The sequence below is a fragment of the Marmota marmota genome, unplaced genomic scaffold, assembly GCF_001458135.2.
Source record: "Marmota marmota marmota unplaced genomic scaffold, marMar, whole genome shotgun sequence".
NCBI classification, from domain to species: Eukaryota; Metazoa; Chordata; class Mammalia; order Rodentia; family Sciuridae; genus Marmota; species Marmota marmota.
Window position 1 is genome coordinate 7,942,646 of NW_026000249.1, and position 5,809 is coordinate 7,948,454.

Below are 5,809 nucleotides of genomic sequence, written 5' to 3' on the forward strand. Positions count from 1 at the left end.
TCTGCGTCAAGTTCCAACCCGAGAACTCGCTCCCCTTCAACTCCCACTCACCACCTACCCTGGCCACCGACCCAAAAAACAGGCGCTTCCTTAGAAACTCAAACAAGTTCGAGCAGCGGAGAAAAAGTCGCTTGTTACAGCAGCTTGAGCAAAGCCACTCCTTCGCGGGTTGCAATACTCCCAGAAACAGCTCCCCCCCTCCCATAGGTTTTTGCCACGCAATCCCCTCCCAGCTCTACTTTCTGGAATAGTTGTTGCTTTCAACCCAGGCTTGAGCTAACGGATACTAAATTACTCAGAGGAGGAAGTCATTTGCTCACCAACTTGAAGGTGCTCAGAAGCGTACCCGAGAGTGCATTTTAGGGTCCCCTCTGCCGATCTCCCTCGCCCTGGGCCGAACCCATTGTGCAGGTGGGGATCGTACCAATACAGAGAAGAGGAAAGAACAGCACAAAATCCAGCAAACAGAAATTTCTGAGAAAAATGTCCATCCCTCGTGGGTTTGTATATAAGCAGATTTCAAATTTCTGTTTTAAAAAATAATACAATGTGCTATATTAGCCAAAAGTAAACTATTGGCAGGCTTTCCCTCTTTACAACTCTTTCTAAAGCTGGGTGTAGGTTTTGCATACGTAATCACCTTAATGTATAGAGCATGATGTGATTTTAAAATCATAATTCTGAAACCAGAAACTAAAACCAAAACTGAACCCCCTAAAAAGACCCGAAGAATATATCCATTTTCTACAATGCAAAATAAAATTATTTTCATCCACAACTTTTGCAGCATTAAACAAAAGCCAAATTAAAGTGGTTTCTAATGTATCTAAACAGTGCTGAATAGAACAAAATCAAATTTCTCTGATCTTGAATCCTTTAAAAATGAAAAACAGTGTCAAACTGAAGTAAACTTTAAGGTGAAAATAGAATGACTAGGTCAATGAGATGCAAATATTAGAGACAGATTTGGTCATATCAATTGTATAACATATAGAAGAGAATGTTTAAATGGTCTAAGAGGAAAGTTCAAAAATGTTTTTTAAAGCCAGAAAGCAAACCCTTAGTAACTGGGAGGGACTTGAATTCTTAATTAGTGGCTACTGTTCTAATCCTGATATAATGGAAACAATTGAAATTCATCTCTTCATTCTATATGTGAAAGATTTGACTTATCATGTATACCTCTTTTATATAAATAGATTTTATTAAATTGTAGGAATACTACTGACTGCTAAATTGCCTGTCTCACTGATGCCTCACTACTTTCTATATTTGTCTATTAACAGAAAATTATTGAAGCCCTTAAGCATTATCTATATGACAACATCTTCAATGGCTATGCTCAAAGGATTTATATAAGTGTGACTCTTATTAAACTCATAATAAATGAATTATTGATAACAATAGCTACCATTTATTGAGCTCCTGCTTTGTATGTGCTGAAAATCATGCTACTCTCTTTAGATAAAAATCGCCAATATTCTCAGTATTTTTTAACAACTTTTCTATGATGCTACTCTTCTTCCACTTTACAGATGAGGAAAATGATTATTCCTCACACAGCAAATAAGTGGTAGTTAGCTTCTGAACATATATTCAAACTTTCCGAACTACCCCTTCCATCCTTGTCATCAATCATATGCTTTTCTTATACACTATGTATATGCACATAAACTTTCAATAATTATTTCCTTACACATCCTGTTTTTCCTCTTTTGCCAATAAAATTTGAGACTACTTCTTGATAAAGTTAACACAGGTCAGAACATCACTATTTATTTTACATTATATGGAAGTGTTCTGCTCGTAGTATAAATTTGATAAATACTCTTAAATGAGAGACTGGATGAATATCTTCCATTATGATGTTCAATTAATTTTGCCTTGAAAATGAAAATAAGGACACTCTTGGGACTGAAAGAGTAAGAACTAAGGCTAATAAAATCCAGGTGTTCATGATTTATTTTCCATGCAAGACTATCTGCTCCTGTCAATTTGCTCTTGACTCAGCACAAGACCTATGACAACCTTAAAGAGGATACATAGCCCTATCCAGTCCAAGTCCAGTGCAAAAATCTTCTTGTATCTCGAAAATGCATTTCCTTTCTATAGAGTTTAATACTAGTCAAACAGAATGAAAAGATCATCTTTCCCAGATAAGCAAGTTTAATCTAGATTTTTATCAATATACATTTTTATACTGAAACAATATTATCTGCATACATATAACATCACAAGGGCTGGGGTTGTTTGTGGCTAAGTGGTAGAGCACTTGCCCAGCATGTGTGAGGCACTGGGTTTGACTCTCAGCACCACATTTAAATAAATGAAGAAAATAAAGGTCCATCAGTATCTAAAAAATATTTAAAAAAAAAAAAAAAAACTTAAACGTTACAGGATGATTAGTTAAGGCTCCCTCTAGTTCTCCCACCTCATGATCTTCTTTCTCCCTAAAACACAGGAGCCTAACTAAGCCTGGCAGAGACTATAGAGATCCAAGGTATAAACTAGTAAGCAGCAATTGTGTTGTCACCTAAGTGAAAAAATCCAGAGTAGGTACTAAACTAGTAAATTAATTAAAATAGTAACCAAGTTTATAAACACCTTCAGATTCTTGTTTCTAACAAATTGCCCTTTCCCCTCTCATTAAACCAAGAGCACATATAAGATAAATTGGTTTTAGCATTATTGTTGGTTGTGATAAACCCATATTCCTAACTTCAAAATAGTAACTTCCCTGGAAAAATATCATGGGGTGAAGTCTGTGATAGGAAACCAGAGAAGCTAGCCTACCAGGAAGGCCATGGATTAACATAAAAGACACAACTGCAATGGAAACCATCTGAAATCCCAAGTTCATCATTAACTAACTATATTTCTTTACAATCTTTCCATGCCTCAGGGTTTTTGTTTTGTTTTATTTTTCATTTTTAAAAGGGGAAAAATGAAATCTGCTACACTTATGTCACTGATGAGAAAATATTATTCAGATTGATCAAAAAGCCAATAAAATGCCTGACATCTAAGTTGACTTTGGCCAAGTCAAATATTTTATAGGCTAGGAAAACTGGCAAAACCTCAATGAACACTACACTACACCATCATTTCTCTCACTCAATCCTCATTTAAACATTATGTGCTTGCTCTGCTCAAAGTTGGGAATACCAAGATGAAAAAGACAATTTGAATACTCCAAGAGCTAACATCCAGAAAGCAGACAGACATGACAGATGTTTGAAGATCTTCAAAAGAACAGGATCTCTTATCTCACTCTTCATCATCTCACCAAATGGTTTTAGATGCACCCATATGATGTTGTATAACCATATGATGGAACTGCAACTGACCACCTGACAACTAGTCCTATGGACAATTAAAACATTTATTAATTCTGATTTTACACTTTCTGTTCTGGTTATTCTCCATTTGATCCAAACCTCATCCCCTTCCTTCTAGGACCTCAGCTCTGACAGTGGCAGTGGCTCTACAATGACAGCTTCTGGCAGGGGATCCTCTTTCACAGCTTTGGTCCTCGCTGAGTCTTTGGAAAGGTGACGCAAGGTACAGCTGAGAGCTTACAGTTCTTACTAGGCCCTGGGCATCCTATGTGGTTCCTTTAAACCTACCTAATCCAGATAAATTCTCTTCAAAATCACATACAACTGTACCTACTGTTCTTGCTGGTTCTTCCTTCATTATTGAAGCCCCAACCAACTATGGGGATGGAGGCCTCAAATATCTCTGTAAGGTTTTTGAGAACTTACAGACCATGGGAACTGTCTATAGCATTTAAGGGTTTCCCAACCTATTACATGCTGAAAAGTCACTATAATACCCTGAGTTATGAGTAGATAAAAATTAATTTGGAGAGAGTGTCTTAAGAGTGAATATAAAAGAAGATAGTCTATGAAAAGCACCTAGGTCCTATCAAGTTGATAACAATTATTAGTTCCCATGTGCCTATTTCTTAGGAGGGTAAAAGAGGAGACTTTTGAGCTGAGAGGTGAAGAATAATGAATTTGCCAAACTCATAGAGAACAGAACACAAAATAATGAAAAGTAATTGCAGGGTCCTTGTCTTATTAGGAAAGGTTCACTGGGCCAACCAAACCACAAAGGGGTCAATCAAGATAAATCTGAGTGCCACGCTAAGGTGTCAAAACTTTATTCTATGTCAATGGGGAGTAATTAAAGGTTGTACAGTAGAAAAGTTGCAGAAATTGTCATAGATTGCACAACTTCATAGCTGCTGTTACATCTCCAAGAGTTCTGCTCACCTCTCTTAATGGAATTATGATCTTTACAAGAGCAGCCTGATATGGAACAAGAGGCTGTCAGTCCTCCAGCAACAGCCTTGGAGAACAACAGATGAACCGAGACCCTCTCCCCTGCCCCCCAGCTTCCCTGATGCCATGAGATAAATATAACTCCTCTTCCATATGCTCCCTGGACAATGTACTGTGCGACCACCAGCCCAAAGTGATGGGGCCAAGCCATCTTGAATCAAAACAAACCTTTCCTCCTTTTACTGTTTATTTTAAGTAATCTGTCACATTCACAAAAAGCTGACTATCCCAGCTTTGTGTTGCTATTATAACAAATTACCACAAACTTAGTGACTTAAAACTGTTCTGGAGGTCAGAAGTCCAGCATGGCTCGGCAGGGCAGCATTGCTTTTGGAAACTATGGAGAATCTGCTTCCTTATTTTTTCCAACTTCTAGACACCACCTGCATTTTTTGGCTTGTGGCTTCATCATCATCCACCTTCAAAAGCCAGAAATATAGCATCCTCAAAGTTCTTTCTTTCTGACATCTACTTCTATCATCACATCTCCTCCTCAAGATGACTCTCCAACCCTCCTTTCCTTCATGAAGACCTTGTGGTTACATTGGATACAACCAAATGCAGGGGATGCAGCTCAATGAGAGAGTGTGTGCCATGAGGCCCTGGGTTCAATCCCCAGTACCACAAATAAATAAATAATAAATATAAAAAAATAAATAAATAAATAAATGGCTACCATCAAACTTTAAATCCTCCTCAGCTTCCTGGGCACCTGGGATTAAAGATATGCACCACCACATCTGGAAAAATTAATTTTTTCATATCAAAATATCCATTCACTATTCAAATGTGAATTGTCCCATAAAATACACATTTTTACAGCTATAAAAAATAAAGCCCACACATTGCAATTGATTGATATGATTTTGAAATGTCTTTTAATCTGTAAGTTCCTTCCCCATTTCTTTTTTCTATTAATTCATTATTTGAAGAATCCTAATTTCCCATGTTCTAGAGTTTACAAATTGTATCCCCTGATTTAATGTATGCCCTATTTATATTTCCTAAAAATTGGTGGTTCGTGTGCTGATAAAAATCCCAATGATTCAGGAGGCTGAAACAGGATGATCACAAGCTTGAATCTAAACATTGGCATTTTAGCAAGGGATTAAAGCATTAAAGCAGGGGATTTTGGGGGGGAGCGGGGTGGCTTTAGCAAGAAAGCTTCCTGGGTGATAGGTAATATATTCTTCCATTAGGAAACACATAATGCTTGATTTGTCTTTCATTTCATGATGTCAGCAGATATTAATGTTCAATGCCTTAGTCTCTTAGGGTCAACAGTTCTCCAAGTTTATTTTGCAGTATCTTCCTCATTATCTTATCAAAAATGCAAATTATTTTTATTATTTTAATTTCTCCCCTTTCTTTCTTTTTTTTTAAATTTTTTATTGTTGGTTGTTCAAAACATTACATAGTTCTTGATATATCATATTTCACACTTTGATTCAAGTGGGTTATGA

The 5,809-nt window shown here is 36.8% G+C and overlaps 1 protein-coding gene across 2 annotated transcripts in view; it reads right to left on the reverse strand.

Moving 5' to 3' along the window:
* Positions 1 to 162, reverse strand: part of Scml2 (Scm polycomb group protein like 2) — a 65,969-nt gene extending 65,807 nt beyond the window's left edge. For both annotated transcript variants that reach the window (XM_015488063.2, XM_048796349.1), the window contains exon 1: positions 59 to 162. The gene's annotated coding sequence lies outside the window, so the exon portion shown is untranslated. The remainder of the gene's footprint in view (positions 1 to 58) is intronic.
* Positions 163 to 5,809: the final 5,647 nt, after the last annotated feature.